Here is a 13,817-nt window from a genome sequence, read left to right as displayed (position 1 = left end):
GCTATGCAGGGGTGCACTGCCGCAACCTAATGAAGGCCCCTCCATGGTGATGCTGATGTCAAAGGTGGAAGATGAGAATTACTGAGAGCACTTCCCAAAAAGGATGAAGTTGTCATCAAGCCGGCTCTGACTCTTGATTGACACCATAGCTATAATATGTATGGTCGAATGATATAATGTAGAGACACATTATTCTTTGATTGTTAAAGACATTTGGACAGTGTATTGTGTTGAATCTTCTTTGATATCTTGTGAATTTAAGAAAATGTCTGAATTACATAATCTTGGTATTCCTCAGAGGCAAGCGTTGTTAAACACACCAAAAAAATAGAATTACCAACAGTAAAAGAAAAACGACACAAAGAACCAATTCTTAACAAAAGGTTTGTGTGTTATAAAAGGCCCATCCCTTAAGAAGGCTTGTTTGTTACAAGGTACAGCTTGTTGTATAAATTACATTATGTTGATTAGGCCATCTTTGCACTCGAAAATACACCAAAACAATAATGCAACTAATTGTAGAGAGAAAATTGATAGGAATTGATCCATAAATTATCAAAGACTTTGTGTGTCACAAAAGATCCATTCTATAACAAAAGGTGTGTTGCAAAAGATCCCTTAACAAAAGATCCATTCTATAACAAAAGGTGTGTTGCAAAAGATCCATTCTATAACAAAAGGTGTATTGCAAAAGATCCCTTAACAGAAGGGTTGTGTGTTACAAGGTACATCTTGCAAGAGAAGCTCAAGTAACAAGGTTGCGTGTTACAAGAGCGGCTCAGGTTGGTAGTACTAAGCTTTGGCTTGAACTCTGCCTTGAAGGTCCTTGCACATAATCCATGATTCCCTTCTTTTCAGTACATGTTTTCTATTATGTACGAAGTAGAAGTCTTCTGATAGCATATTAGGTGCCTCATTATTGATGTCTTTGTGAAGTTCAACCAAAGCACATGCCTCTCTTATGCAAGTTATAATGGTCAATAGAGATGAGGCCTCATCTACTACCTCAATGTCTATAACCTAGTTGGCTTGCAAGCTTGCAACCTCCTAGTCCATTGGCACAAGCACTCCATTGATATAGTGCTTAGGACAATACCAAAACGATAGCATAAAAGTCTGGGTTGTGATCATGTACTTTGCCACAACTGTATCAAGGACAATGCAACAGTGTACATGTCCTATTGTTTTCATGAACCATTGGCTCTACAATATCTTTGCCAGTAATTCATTGTCCATTCGCATGCAAACTAGCATTGTCTTGGTAATGTTAACATCAAACTCCTAGAACAATTCCACAAAAATGTTGACAGGCACATAGACAGCATGATCTTCACTAATTTTGTTGGAATGGTAGCCCGTAATGATCATTGCACATCTCTGTATGTCTTGCTTCGTGTGGACTCTACTCCAAAGCAATCAGGCATTGGCCATGCCAATCTATTCTTGTCTGCATTTAAAGAGAGTGCTTGGAGTTAACCTTTCATGTGAGACCAATCTTGAAGTTGGTAAAAATGATCATAAAAGAAGAGGCCTTCATTTGCAAGGCTCCCCCCGGTCCTTCCCTCATACTGTAACTGTCCAACATGTCCATGAATCACATGGATGACTCCTACAATGCACTCAATGGGTTGCCACTCCTCATAGGATGAAGGATAAATGCCTGAAGCAGTGATACACAATATTCTCACACATAATACAATAAATGTTCGAAGCAATGACAATAACGATACATAAAAACCAAGAGGGTAAGCCAAACCTACAGTTTGGTCTGTGAGATGGAAGCCTTATCTCATATCTAGGTGCCATTACAATCTGATGGTGCATGTAGACGTGTTGCATGAGCACCTCCTTTACAGTTGTTTTTCCCTGTGGAATTTTAAAGTTCACCATACATCCCTTCCATGCCCATTTATAGACACTTCCCTCATGCATGTGCTTTCCTCGTCATGGCTACATGAGCACCCAAGATCCCTTAGAGAAGAGAACTTTTGTCCATGTATTCCCATCAAGGGTAATGGAAATCAAGATAGAGAAGACATAAGTTGCCAGGTCTGCGATGTCGTAGATTTTGTGTAAGAGCTGCTGAACACGGAGTTGAAGGTACAGCAATGGAAGTGACTAACAAGAAGAAAATTGAATTGTTGATACCAAAGTACACTATATTTCTTGTCAAGAGTGTTACAAGAAGTTCATGATCAGGAAATTCTGGTGACAGTTACATTGAATAGAAGAATGAACATTATCTAGTAATCCAGTCAAACATGTCCCTTAGTGCAGAGATCCAACTGTTGTCCAACACTGATTTCAGATTTCAATAGCTGCTTGATACACTCTTGTTGCAGAACATCTTGTAGAAAATCATCCTCATCTGGACCTTTATCCTTTCAATGGTTGCTTACTTTATCAGACTATGTAGAAAATGCTATTAGTAACAGCTTACAAATTCACGCCACAGGGAAAGAAGGGAAATTCAGCTTGCTCTGCTTTAATATGCATCCTCTGCGTAGCGCAGGAACTCTTCAAATAGATAACATTCAGGACACCATAAATGTCAACTTCCTCCCTTCCTGAAGATATACTCTGATCTTTAATCTCATATAGCTATTCACGAATTGCTACAGCAATAGCGGGGCCAACTTCAGGATCTTCAAGTTCAAGATCCCTGCATAAAGACCTCGCAAACTCTTCTGGATTGCTGTCAAAATTTCCAACGTCCTTTAGACAATGTACTTTCTCTCCTATGGTCATCTCAAGGCCTTCATAAGAACGGAATTCAGACACTTGTCCCTGAATTGACTGCACAATATGTGGTAAAAATGAGGCAGGAAGATTCAAATCCTTCACCGTGCGCTTTGCAAAAGCTGTAACTTCATAGTCTGGATCTTCGGCATTCCACGTGAAAGAGTCCTTGTATCTTTGCCCTTCCAATTCAAATTCTTTTCCCCTTCGTATCCTGCCGAAACTGCTTAGTTATGTGCTGGAAGGACGCCGATGCACAAGTCGCACGCTTGCGGCGGCATTGATCTGGTTTGGCGAGCTCGAACGCGATTTTCTCTCCGCAGAATGAAAACTTGAAACCCAGCGGGCGGCGAGACGAGAGGGACTGCAGAGGCTCCAGTGTTCACAGGGCACCCTGGGCGGGCATCCATGGCCTAGCTCTCTTCGATGCTCTTCTCTCCTCCATAGCTTATTCAAGTCTGCAGCAAGTCCTATGGGCCAATTACACTCTGAGAGAAGTATTCACTGAACTTCCACAATGGAGGGCATTGTGAACAAAGATTTGGTCTTGAAAATCATGCACACGAGATGATCGAGGAGCCTCCCGAGTGCCAGAAATCGTCGATGTGCAGTACGATGACGAAGATTTCAAGTTTCGGAAAGTCACCTGTGTCCTCTGTACTGGCCAAACTATCATGAAGATGCATACCACAGTAAGAAGGGCCTCCTCTCCTTTCGCCATATCAAGCTCCAGCATTCGTCTGGCCCTTTGGTCCTCTCCAGCCCGCCATATTCGCTTTTTCAAAAATATCCCCCTATCTTCCCAGAATAGACTAGCTTTTCCTTTAAAACTTCTTGTACCTTATCTTTAAGACAGGTCACACCATAGGCCTCTAACATCAATTGTATGTGAGTGAATTTGCACCAATACCACCAGTTTGCTTCATTTCTTGATAAACACGTTCTGCCTTTTCCATCTGTCCACTGTTTATGTAAGCCTTTATAAGCATATTAAAAGTAGCATGTGCAGGTTGCACATTCGCAGCCTTTGCCCTGTCGAACAAAGTCTCCACTTCTTTTTTAGCACTTCAATTGCAAATACATATTCATGGCACTGTCAAAACATGGTTCGAGTGGTTTGAGGTCAGTCTTCTCAACTTCAGATAGTAACTCCAGAACATGATCAGTGTGCAATGCATTAAGGGAATATATACATTGGATGCGGATTATTAAAATGCACCACACAAACAATGAATCACACGCAGAAATTAACACAAATGCACAACAAAAGAAATGGAGGTGTATACGACTCGGATGCGCAGCAACACGACATCCACCCCCTCTAAACCTGCGCATCCTCCGGATGTGCCAACTATCCAGGATCATTCAAGTCCACAAACAGGTCAAATCCGTCTTCTGATTCTAGTAGACCTGTTTCTCCATCGGCTTCATCATCTATGTCTTCTGTCTCTTTTGCTTGTCTTTCTCCTATCTGCTCTTCTTCTGTCAATGCTTCAAGTGCATATTCTTCATCCTCTCTTCTCTTGAAAATCTTGACTCGTTTTCCAGCAATAGGCACCCTCAATAATGTTCCATCTAATTCAGCCAGCTCATAGGTACCATTGTCAAAAACCTTTTTCACTTCATACGGTCCAAACCATCTTTGAACCATTTTTCTCATGCTACTATGCTGATTTTCTAGACTACTGTCGTAGACTAGAACCCAATCCCCTTCTTTTATGGCTCTAGGCCTCAAGCGATGCCTTAAATCAAACCTGTCCTTATTTCTGAGACGGGCTGCCTTCAAACGGTCAACGGCTAGCTGCACATCTTCTGTCCTTCTCTCTAGTTGACGAATCCGAAGGGCTAACAGCTCTTCCCTTGATAAATTCTCATGCCACGGAAGAACACTCCAAGTGAGAGCACAAATTTCAGTAGGCATGACAGGTTTTTGCCCATACATCAACTCCGCTGGCATGTATCTAGTAGTTACACTATGTGTAGAGCGATCAGCCCACAATGCAAAAGGTAGTAATCTCGGCCAATCTCCAATCCGTCCTCTACAAGCTTTTGCCAATGCTTTAACTATTGGCGGATGTCCTCTTTCACTTTTTCCATTTCCCTCTGGATTATAGGCAGTAGTAAGAGCCAATTTAATCCCAAGCCGTGAGAAGAATTCTCTAGATTCATCAGCATCTAGCTCTCCACGATCAGCTGTAATCTTGCCTATACATCCATACCTGCAAAATATTTCTTCCAACAAGAATTTACATACTGTAGTGGTGGTCTTCGTCCGCAACGGTCTACCTTCAACATAGTTTGTAAGATCCTCCCTAGCCAAGACAAGATACCTCATTTGCCAAAGTCCCATTGGCAAAGTAACCAAGTCTACCACCCACTTGTAATGCATACATAGTGGATAAGTCGGATGCAGCTCATCACGATGTCGCACTAAAGAGTAAAGCTGGCAGTCCCTGCAAGTCTCCACAAAGTGAGAAACATCTTTATACATCCCTTTCGGCCACCAGTATCTTTCTTTGATTTTCTCATAGGTAGCCCACACACCTCTATGTCCTGCCCATGAGCTCTCATGAAACTCTCGCATAATCTGTATTTGCATCGCTACATCACAAACTACTCTCAAGGGCAAGCCTCCTCTCTTTCTTGGATGCTTCCAAAGAAAACCATCTTTCAAGAAATACCCATAAGCCTTCCTTCTGATTTTCTTGAATTCATCATCTGTCCAATCAGCTCTTCGAGTCAATGAACTTAGATACTGGCCAATTTGCAGCCACTCATCAACATAAAGTTCTTCAATAAAAGCTTCAACAGTAGATACATGACAATCATGAATAAGGACAGAAGCAGCAAACTCTGTCCCAACATCTTCTGCAAGCATTGACTCCTCATCCTCATATCTCGCTCTAGAAAGCATGTCAGCAACTGGGTTATCTTTCCCTGCTATGTGTCGAAATTCTGGATTCAATGATTTAATATAGGCAATCCACCGAAGCATCACTATATCTGGAGTCGAGCAACTAGTAATCATGCCAAGCAAAGGCAAACAATCTGTTTCCACAACAACTGAAGCTCCAATAAAATATCCTTTGTCACACTTCAGTGCAGTGACTACTCCCCACAACTCTCTTTTAATCTGCGGATATCTCCTTTGTTGCTCATTAAGAACTTTAGCTCCAAAGCGGATAGCATACCTATTTCCATCAGCATCATCCTGTCCCACAGCCCAACCTATGCCAATAGGGCTAGTATCAACTGTCAACATGATCGGCCGTCCACACTGATAATCCGCCTTGCGTAGAGTAGGAGCTGATTGCAATAGCTTCTTGAGCTTACGCAGGGCTTTTGAATGCTTCTCATCCCAATGAAATTTTTGCCCCTTTCGAAGCAGCTGATAGAGAACATCTGCAATATGAGCAAAATGAGGAATCCAAATCATGTAAAATACACAAGCTCCCACAAATCTCCGCACCTCTGAAGTAGTCGAGCAATACTTTGCAATCCTGTTTATGGCATCCACCTTTGCAGGAGAAGGCTTTCTGCCATAATATCCAACCATATGCCCAACTATGATGACTTCATTAACAGCAAAGACAGATTTCAGCCCTGAAAGTGTCAAATTTACCTCCTCTAATCGTGTCAATATTTGCTCACAAGCAATCAAGTGGTCAGCCACAAACTGTCTATATCCACACAAATCAAGACTTTCATTCTTTTCTTCTTCTGCACAACCCTTAATAGGCACATCATCTAGAAAAGGCATGGTATACTGCGGAATATAGTCTCGAAGAACTCTATGCATAGCATTCATCATATGAGCAACTGAGTTTGTAGCACCTTGAGGCAAGGTACACATCCTCACAAGACCAATAGGTGTTCGCATAGTAGTAATGTCCCTGCTTTCCAAGGCAAGCTGAAACTGATCATAACCTGAATACAAGTCACCTAGTGAATAGATGGCTCGTCCTGCAAAAGCCTCAGCAAATTCATCCACAACTGGACCTGTTCCCACATTCCTGATTGTCACTTTGTTCACGGGCTGCATATCCTGAATAAATCTCAAAGTACCATTCTTCTTTGGTACAGTAAACCACCTGTTAGAATAAGGTGCAGAAGAGGGTTCCAAAATCCCCATTTTAATCTTTTCATTCAGCAACTCTATCAGCTTTGGCAAGTGTGCTTTAGGCACAGGTATAGGACGTATATTCCATGGTACATGAGGAACAGTGAAGATGACCATGGGTGCAACCAATTCGGGACTAATGCAGCCAATTTCATGTGGAAAGAAAGCAAATGCCTTACCATGACGTCCAAGCATCTCTCTAAAACATTCTTTTTCCACTGGAAGCAAAAAATCATCATTTCCAATCTTCAATTCTGCAAGAGTTTCAGCTGTAAACTTATGTCCAATATTTGCAGGATCCCTCAACATAGGCTGCTTCATAGCTTTTTCAATCTGTTCATCACTATCAGAAGGAAGCGGGCCTGCAACCGGCTTAACCTTCTTATCAACTGTTTTATATTTTGTGTCAACCTTGGCATCATTCAAGCACTCTTTCCTTTGCTGCAATTTCTGCAAATTTTCAGCATCTTTCAACTCTGTTGGCTGAAAAATTTCAGCCTTTAGCTCTATGGACTGCATGGGTGCAGTCTGAAACTCTGTATGCAGAAATTTTTCTGCATTCAACTCTGTTGGCTGAATGAATTCAGCCCTCTGCTCTATGGACTGCATAGATGCATCCTGAAACTCTGTATGCAGAAATTTTTCTGCATTCAACTCTGTTGGCTGAATGGATTCAGCCCTCTGCAATTCTATTAGCTGATCAAGATCAGCCATAAATTCAATTTGCTGAGTTTTCTCAGCCTCTAACTCTGTTTGCAGCATAAAACCAGAAATTTCCTGAAACATATCCAAGGTTTGCACAGGTATGATCTTTGAACCCTTGCATACATCAGTTTTCAGCATTGCTCTTATCTCAAACAATGTATCTGCATAAGACATCCCTTCATACAATCCATCCACGTGCTCTTCTGCTTGCAAGATACTTGCATTCATCAACTCTTTCTCCTTACAACCAATGTACTCCCTGGCAGCTCTAGGCAAATCTGAAATTTTCTGATAACTTACCGAACTATCTGAAGTAAACCCAACAAAGTTATTGGAGAAAGGCTGGCTGCCAGGAGGCGAGATCTCCTCTTTTCTCCGCTCCGTACCACTGGCGTCTCGCAAGATAGCGGTACCTAATGAAAATCCAACTCCTTCGCAGGTAGTGGTGCCTCACGCAAGGAGTCCCTATTTCTCGGATGATTTACCCCAACAGTCATAAACTGAACAGCTCGCATACCATCTTTACTGCGTATCCGCGCATAAGCTGATCCGTCATCCATCACTTTTGTTTCCATTCTTGCTTCTGTAATGAAAGGCTGTCCAAGAATAATCGGATAAGAACATGAATCCTGAACAAAGCAATGATAATCCTCTTCAACATTACCAATAGAAATTCTGATACTCGGACAAGCAGCATACATATCACCAGAAGTATTATTGGCGGCTCTCATGCGCCAGCCATGCTCTGCATCCATAGGCCACTTGCCACTCTCATAAACACCTCGAGCAATAAGATTAATCTCAGAACCATGATCAACTAAAGCAATCAAGGGAATTTGTTTCTCTCCAATCCTTACCACTGTCTCAGTGGTTACTCTAGCCCAATGACTTCGTGAAAAATGGTTGCGAGGAATGAGAATAGGGGTTTCATCATCTTCATACTGCGTAGGCTGCACTATTTTCTCCAATTGCGGATTAACAGAAGCATTCTCAACCATCACTGCATCATCATGCTCTTTCCTAAGAGCTCCATGCCACAATCCCTGTAAAGCAGGTCCTTCCATCGCATGTCGTTTCCTCCGCAAAAGATCCTGCATCTGATCCTGTATTTCTCTTCTAGCAATCCCAAGAGCCTCTCCAACAGTAAAAGTGACTTCACTATTCAAAATTCTTTCATGAAAAATCTTACTCATATCCGTTTGCATATCAAGGTCTGACAAGAGCTTGAATCCTGGCTCTTTTCTTGGTTGCCTCTTTTCCTTCTGCTTGTCTTCCATTGGTTGATCGGAACCTGTTTGAGTTGGAGAATTTGACATAGGTGGAGCTGTAATAGGTGGTGAAACAAAGTCACCCCCTCTAGTCTTTTTGGAGGAGCTAGGACCCTCCTCATCTCTTCTTCTCTTTTCTTCAACCATGGCATCTAAACCCTGCGTTTTAGCAATATAAGCAAAAATAGAATACCTGTCAACAGGAGAATCCCATCCTGTTTCTCCTCGGATGCTAGAGCCCACACAAGTCATAGTAGAAGTTTGAACTTTCCCTCTTCTCGCTATCTCCAAGGCAGAAGACCATAAAGCAGAGTCTCCATCAGATTTCTGCTCAAGCTGGACTCCAAAAGCTGAAGCATCTCCTCTAACACTCACATAAGCTGATCGCGTAGCCATATCATCAACAAGCTTCTTCATACCTCCCTTACCAAAGTTCGTGTCAAGAGGAGCGCCAGTCTCTGTCAGCCATATCTTCCCATCTTGTCCCCAGAACACTACATTCTTCTTACGTGCTTCCTAAAAAGCATCACAATCTCTGCAGTGTTGGTGCTCTGTACTATCACACCAAATACATCGACGCCCTTTTCTTTGACCAGCTGGAAAAGCAGTCACTGGAGCAGGTGCTACAGCAGGTACTGACATAAGTTGCTCCTTTAACTTACCAACTTCAGCTTTGACTGCTTCAATCGTCAAATCCGCCAAGCCTTTAATAACATCATCTACAGATAAGGGCACTGGAGCAGCAGGAACTGGTGGATTCACAGCAAGAAGAGTAGGCTTAGGCAAAGAAGCAGCAGGGGTAGAAGAAGAAGTCTCCAAGGATTTTTCAGGAACTAATCCTGTATTACGATGCAATCTGACTCTCCTGCGCTGCTTCTTGACAAGAGCATTCACAGCATCAATGACATGTCTCCACTCAGTCTTTAAACCTGAATCAGTAGCTTGATCTTCCAAAAGATCATCCAACTTTTCCTGTAAATCAGCATCTGCAGCTTGCAAAAATAACTCCACTTTCTGCATCTCCAAAGCTTGCTGTTCAGTCCCATCCAACTGATCATAACGGCTTTCAAACTCTCGCAGAAGAGCGGTAACAGAAAGTCCATTATTAGGCATAGAAACCCATGCTAAAAAATTCTTGCGATTCATAAGACCTGTATCCTCCAGGAAATATTCATCTTTTAATGCCTTTTTAAATTCAGCCCAACCTGCATGTGCCTCTTGAATTTCTGCAATTCGACCTTCAAGAGCGCGCACCACGATCCGCAAGAAGTAGCGGCTCCAAACATCTTGAGAAACCCCAAAAAACTTCATCTTTTCTTCATACAAATGCAGGTAAGTTGACACTTGCTGGCCATTAAACTGCTTCATCTCCTGTTGGACAGCTTTCAAAGCATCCATAGCATCACTGTCTCGTTTTGCATGAACTTGCTGCTGCATATACATGGTAAATGACTGAAACAGGTTCTTCATGACATTATCATCTGTCATCTCTTCTTGCGAGTCTCCCATCTTGCTGATGACGCAGCACTTTCACGTCGGGTTCACCAGAAATGTCGTAGATTTTGTGTAAGAGCTGCTGAACACGGAGTTCAAGGTACAGCAATGGAAGTGACTAACAAGAAGAAAATTGAATTGTTGATACCAAAGTACACTATATTTCTTGTCAAGAGTGTTACAAGAAGTTCATGATCAGGAAATTCTGGTGACAGTTACATTGAATAGAAGAATGAACATTATCTAGTAATCCAGTCAAACATGTCCCTTAGTGCAGAGATCCAACTGTTGTCCAACACTGATTTCAGATTTCAATAGCTGCTTGATACACTCTTGTTGCAGAACATCTTGTAGAAAATCATCCTCATCTGGACCTTTATCCTTTCAATGGTTGCTTACTTTATCAGACTATGTAGAAAATGCTATTAGTAACAGCTTACAAATTCACGCCACAGGGAAAGAAGGGAAATTCAGCTTGCTCTACTTTAATATGCATCCTCTGCGTAGCGCAGGAACTCTTCAAATAGATAACATTCAGGACACCATAAATGTCAACTTCCTCCCTTCCTGAAGATATACTCTGATCTTTAATCTCATACAGCTGTTCACGAATTGCTACAGCAATAGCGGGGCCAACTTTAGGATCTTCAAGTTCAAGATCCCTGCATAAAGACCTCGCAAACTCTTCTGGATTGCTGTCAAAATTTCCAACGTCCTTTAGACAATGTACTTTCTCTCCTATGGTCATCTCAAGGCCTTCATAAGAACGGAATTCAGACACTTGTCCCTGAATTGACTGCACAATATGTGGTAAAAATGAGGCAGGAAGATTCAAATCCTTCACCGTGCGCTTTGCAAAAGCTGTAACTTCATAGTCTGGATCTTCGGCATTCCACGTGAAAGAGTCCTTGTATCTTTGCCCTTCCAATTCAAATTCTTTTCCCCTTTGTATCCTGCCGAAACTGCTTAGTTATGTGCTGGAAGGACGCCGATGCACAAGTCGCACGCTTGCGGCGGCATTGATCTGGTTTGGCGAGCTCGAACGCGATTTTCTCTCCGCAGAATGAAGACTTGAAACCCAGCGGGCGGCGAGACGAGAGGGACTGCAGAGGCTCCAGTGTTCACAGGGCACCCTGGGCGGGCATCCATGGCCTAGCTCTCTTCGATGCTCTTCTCTCCTCCATAGCTTATTCAAGTCTGCAGCAAGTCCTATGGGCCAATTACACTCTGAGAGAAGTATTCACTGAACTTCCACAATGGAGGGCATTGTGAACAAAGATTTGGTCTTGAAAATCATGCACACGAGATGATCAAGGAGCCTCCCGAGTGCCAGAAATCGTCGATGTGCAGTACGATGACGAAGATTTCAAGTTTCGAAAAGTCACCTGTGTCCTTTGTACTGGCCAAACTATCATGAAGATGCATACCACAGTAAGAAGGGCCCCCTCTCCTTTCGCCATATCAAGCTCCAGCATTCGTCTGGCCCTTTGGTCCTCTCCAGCCCGCCATATTCGCTTTTTCAAAAATATCCCCCTATCTTCCCAGAATAGACTAGCTTTTCCTTTAAAACTTCTTGTACCTTATCTTTAAGACAGGTCACACCATAGGCCTCTAACATCAATTGTATGTGAGTGAATTTGCACCAATACCACCAGTTTGCTTCATTTCTTGATAAACACGTTCTGCCTTTTCCATCTGTCCACTGTTTATGTAAGCCTTTATAAGCATATTAAAAGTAGCATGTGCAGGTTGCACATTCGCAGCCTTTGCCCTGTCGAACAAAGTCTCCACTTCTTTTTTAGCACTTCAATTGCAAATACATATTCATGGCACTGTCAAAACATGGTTGGAGTGGTTTGAGGTCAGTCTTCTCAACTTCAGATAGTAACTCCAGAACATGATCAGTGTGCAATGCATTAAGGGAATATATACATTGGATGTGGATTATTAAAATGCACCACACAAACAATGAATCACACGCAGAAATTAACACAAATGCACAACAAAAGAAATGGAGGTGTATACGACTCGGATGCGCAGCAACACGACAGCGAGGTAAGGGAGTAGCATTGTTTGCGACCACGGCAAAACATCGAGAACTTAGATGATGAGGGTGGGAAGCCATTAGAGATTGACAACAAAGAAAGAGTGTAGAGAGCTCTAGAAGGAGGAGAAGTTCTCGATAGCTAGGAGAAGGCGGGGAGTTTTTGAATAACCTCCCCAAACCTCCCTCCAGAATCTTTCCAAATCTTCTTCTTGTCCGTAGATAGTGACATTTAGAGGGTATTATCTTTAAACAAAAAGGGTTTTCGGGTTATTTTTTGCTATTTTGTGAGTATTTTTTGAGAAAATCCAACATAACGTTGGCCTCCATCCTATTGGACGTGCTACTCCTTCTCTCTCCTCTTATTTGCCCTCCTTTTGACCACTAAAATTGTCTAATGTTATGATTGTGAATGAGTGATTTGAAGAATGATTGAGAGTGATTTGGATGGTTTTTAATAGGTTGCATTGGTTTTGGTTTGAGTTATATGGTTTTGTTACCTTCTGTAGACCTTTTGTAGTGTACTCTGGAGTTGCTATATGCCTTATGATGTCTTTTATATGCTTCTATGAGTGTTTAGTTAGATGAATGTTTAGCTTTACGATGTTTTTCCATCTCAGAAAGAGAATAATGGAAGCTCTTTATATCTCGAAGAAGCAGAAGAAGTATTGAAGACTTGTCAAGTGAAGACTGAAGTGAGAGTGACATTCATTAGCTCTCAAGGGTCACTATAGTGGCTCTGGTGACTCCTCATATTAGACATACCTCTTAAGATGTGTACCCACAAGGAAGAGAGGATTATTAAGAGTTATTCTTTATTATTCTCATGTGTTATTGAGAGGGAGCCTATGCGAGAGAGATATTGTATTAAAGATCATAGTCAATTTCTATGAAGAAACCAACCTTGTATCTATATGAGAGAGAGAGAGAGAGAGAGAGAGAGAGATTGAGAGAAAGGCTATGAAGACTATGAAATATGAATACTATGTGATCCATTCCATTCAGGATTGACCATTCCTTTGTGCTCCTTTGATTCTTTGGTGGTTTCTATGAAGAATATATTGAAGATTTGTTGCGATAAATTTGTGGGAGATCTTAATGATGATGCTACATGAAGATTTGTTGTTCTTGGTGTTCTTTTTCTTTCTGTGGTTGATTGCAGCGTGAAGAACAAGCTTGTTAGTGCAACAAGAACAAGCTTGTTAGGACGACCAATAATATTGAGCTCCACAAAGTTTATGGGTTGGCCACTAAAAATTAATGATTTAATTTGGTTGAGAAGGAGAGCATACTAAGATGTGCTTGGGAACTATAAAGCTTAGTGTGCTAATTAGTGCACGATGCATAAGCAGTGTAGACAAGTGCAATTATGTGCAAGTGTGGTGTGGTTTATGTATAATCTGATGTGCAATTCAAAGAATAGTGCACTGTGGTGGACTATGTGCAA

General features: G+C 41.9%; 1 pseudogene; it reads right to left on the bottom strand.

The window, feature by feature from the left end:
* Positions 1 to 2,601: 2,601 nt before the first annotated feature.
* LOC148013749 (chromatin structure-remodeling complex protein BSH pseudogene) lies at positions 2,602 to 3,149 on the bottom strand (annotated as a pseudogene).
* Positions 3,150 to 13,817: the final 10,668 nt, after the last annotated feature.

Source organism: Lygodium microphyllum, chromosome 26 (assembly GCF_053477565.2).
Source record: "Lygodium microphyllum isolate KBCC chromosome 26, Lygodium_microphyllum_v1.1.10, whole genome shotgun sequence".
NCBI classification, from domain to species: domain Eukaryota; kingdom Viridiplantae; phylum Streptophyta; class Polypodiopsida; order Schizaeales; family Lygodiaceae; genus Lygodium; species Lygodium microphyllum.
This window is presented reverse-complemented; position numbering and strand designations above follow the sequence as displayed.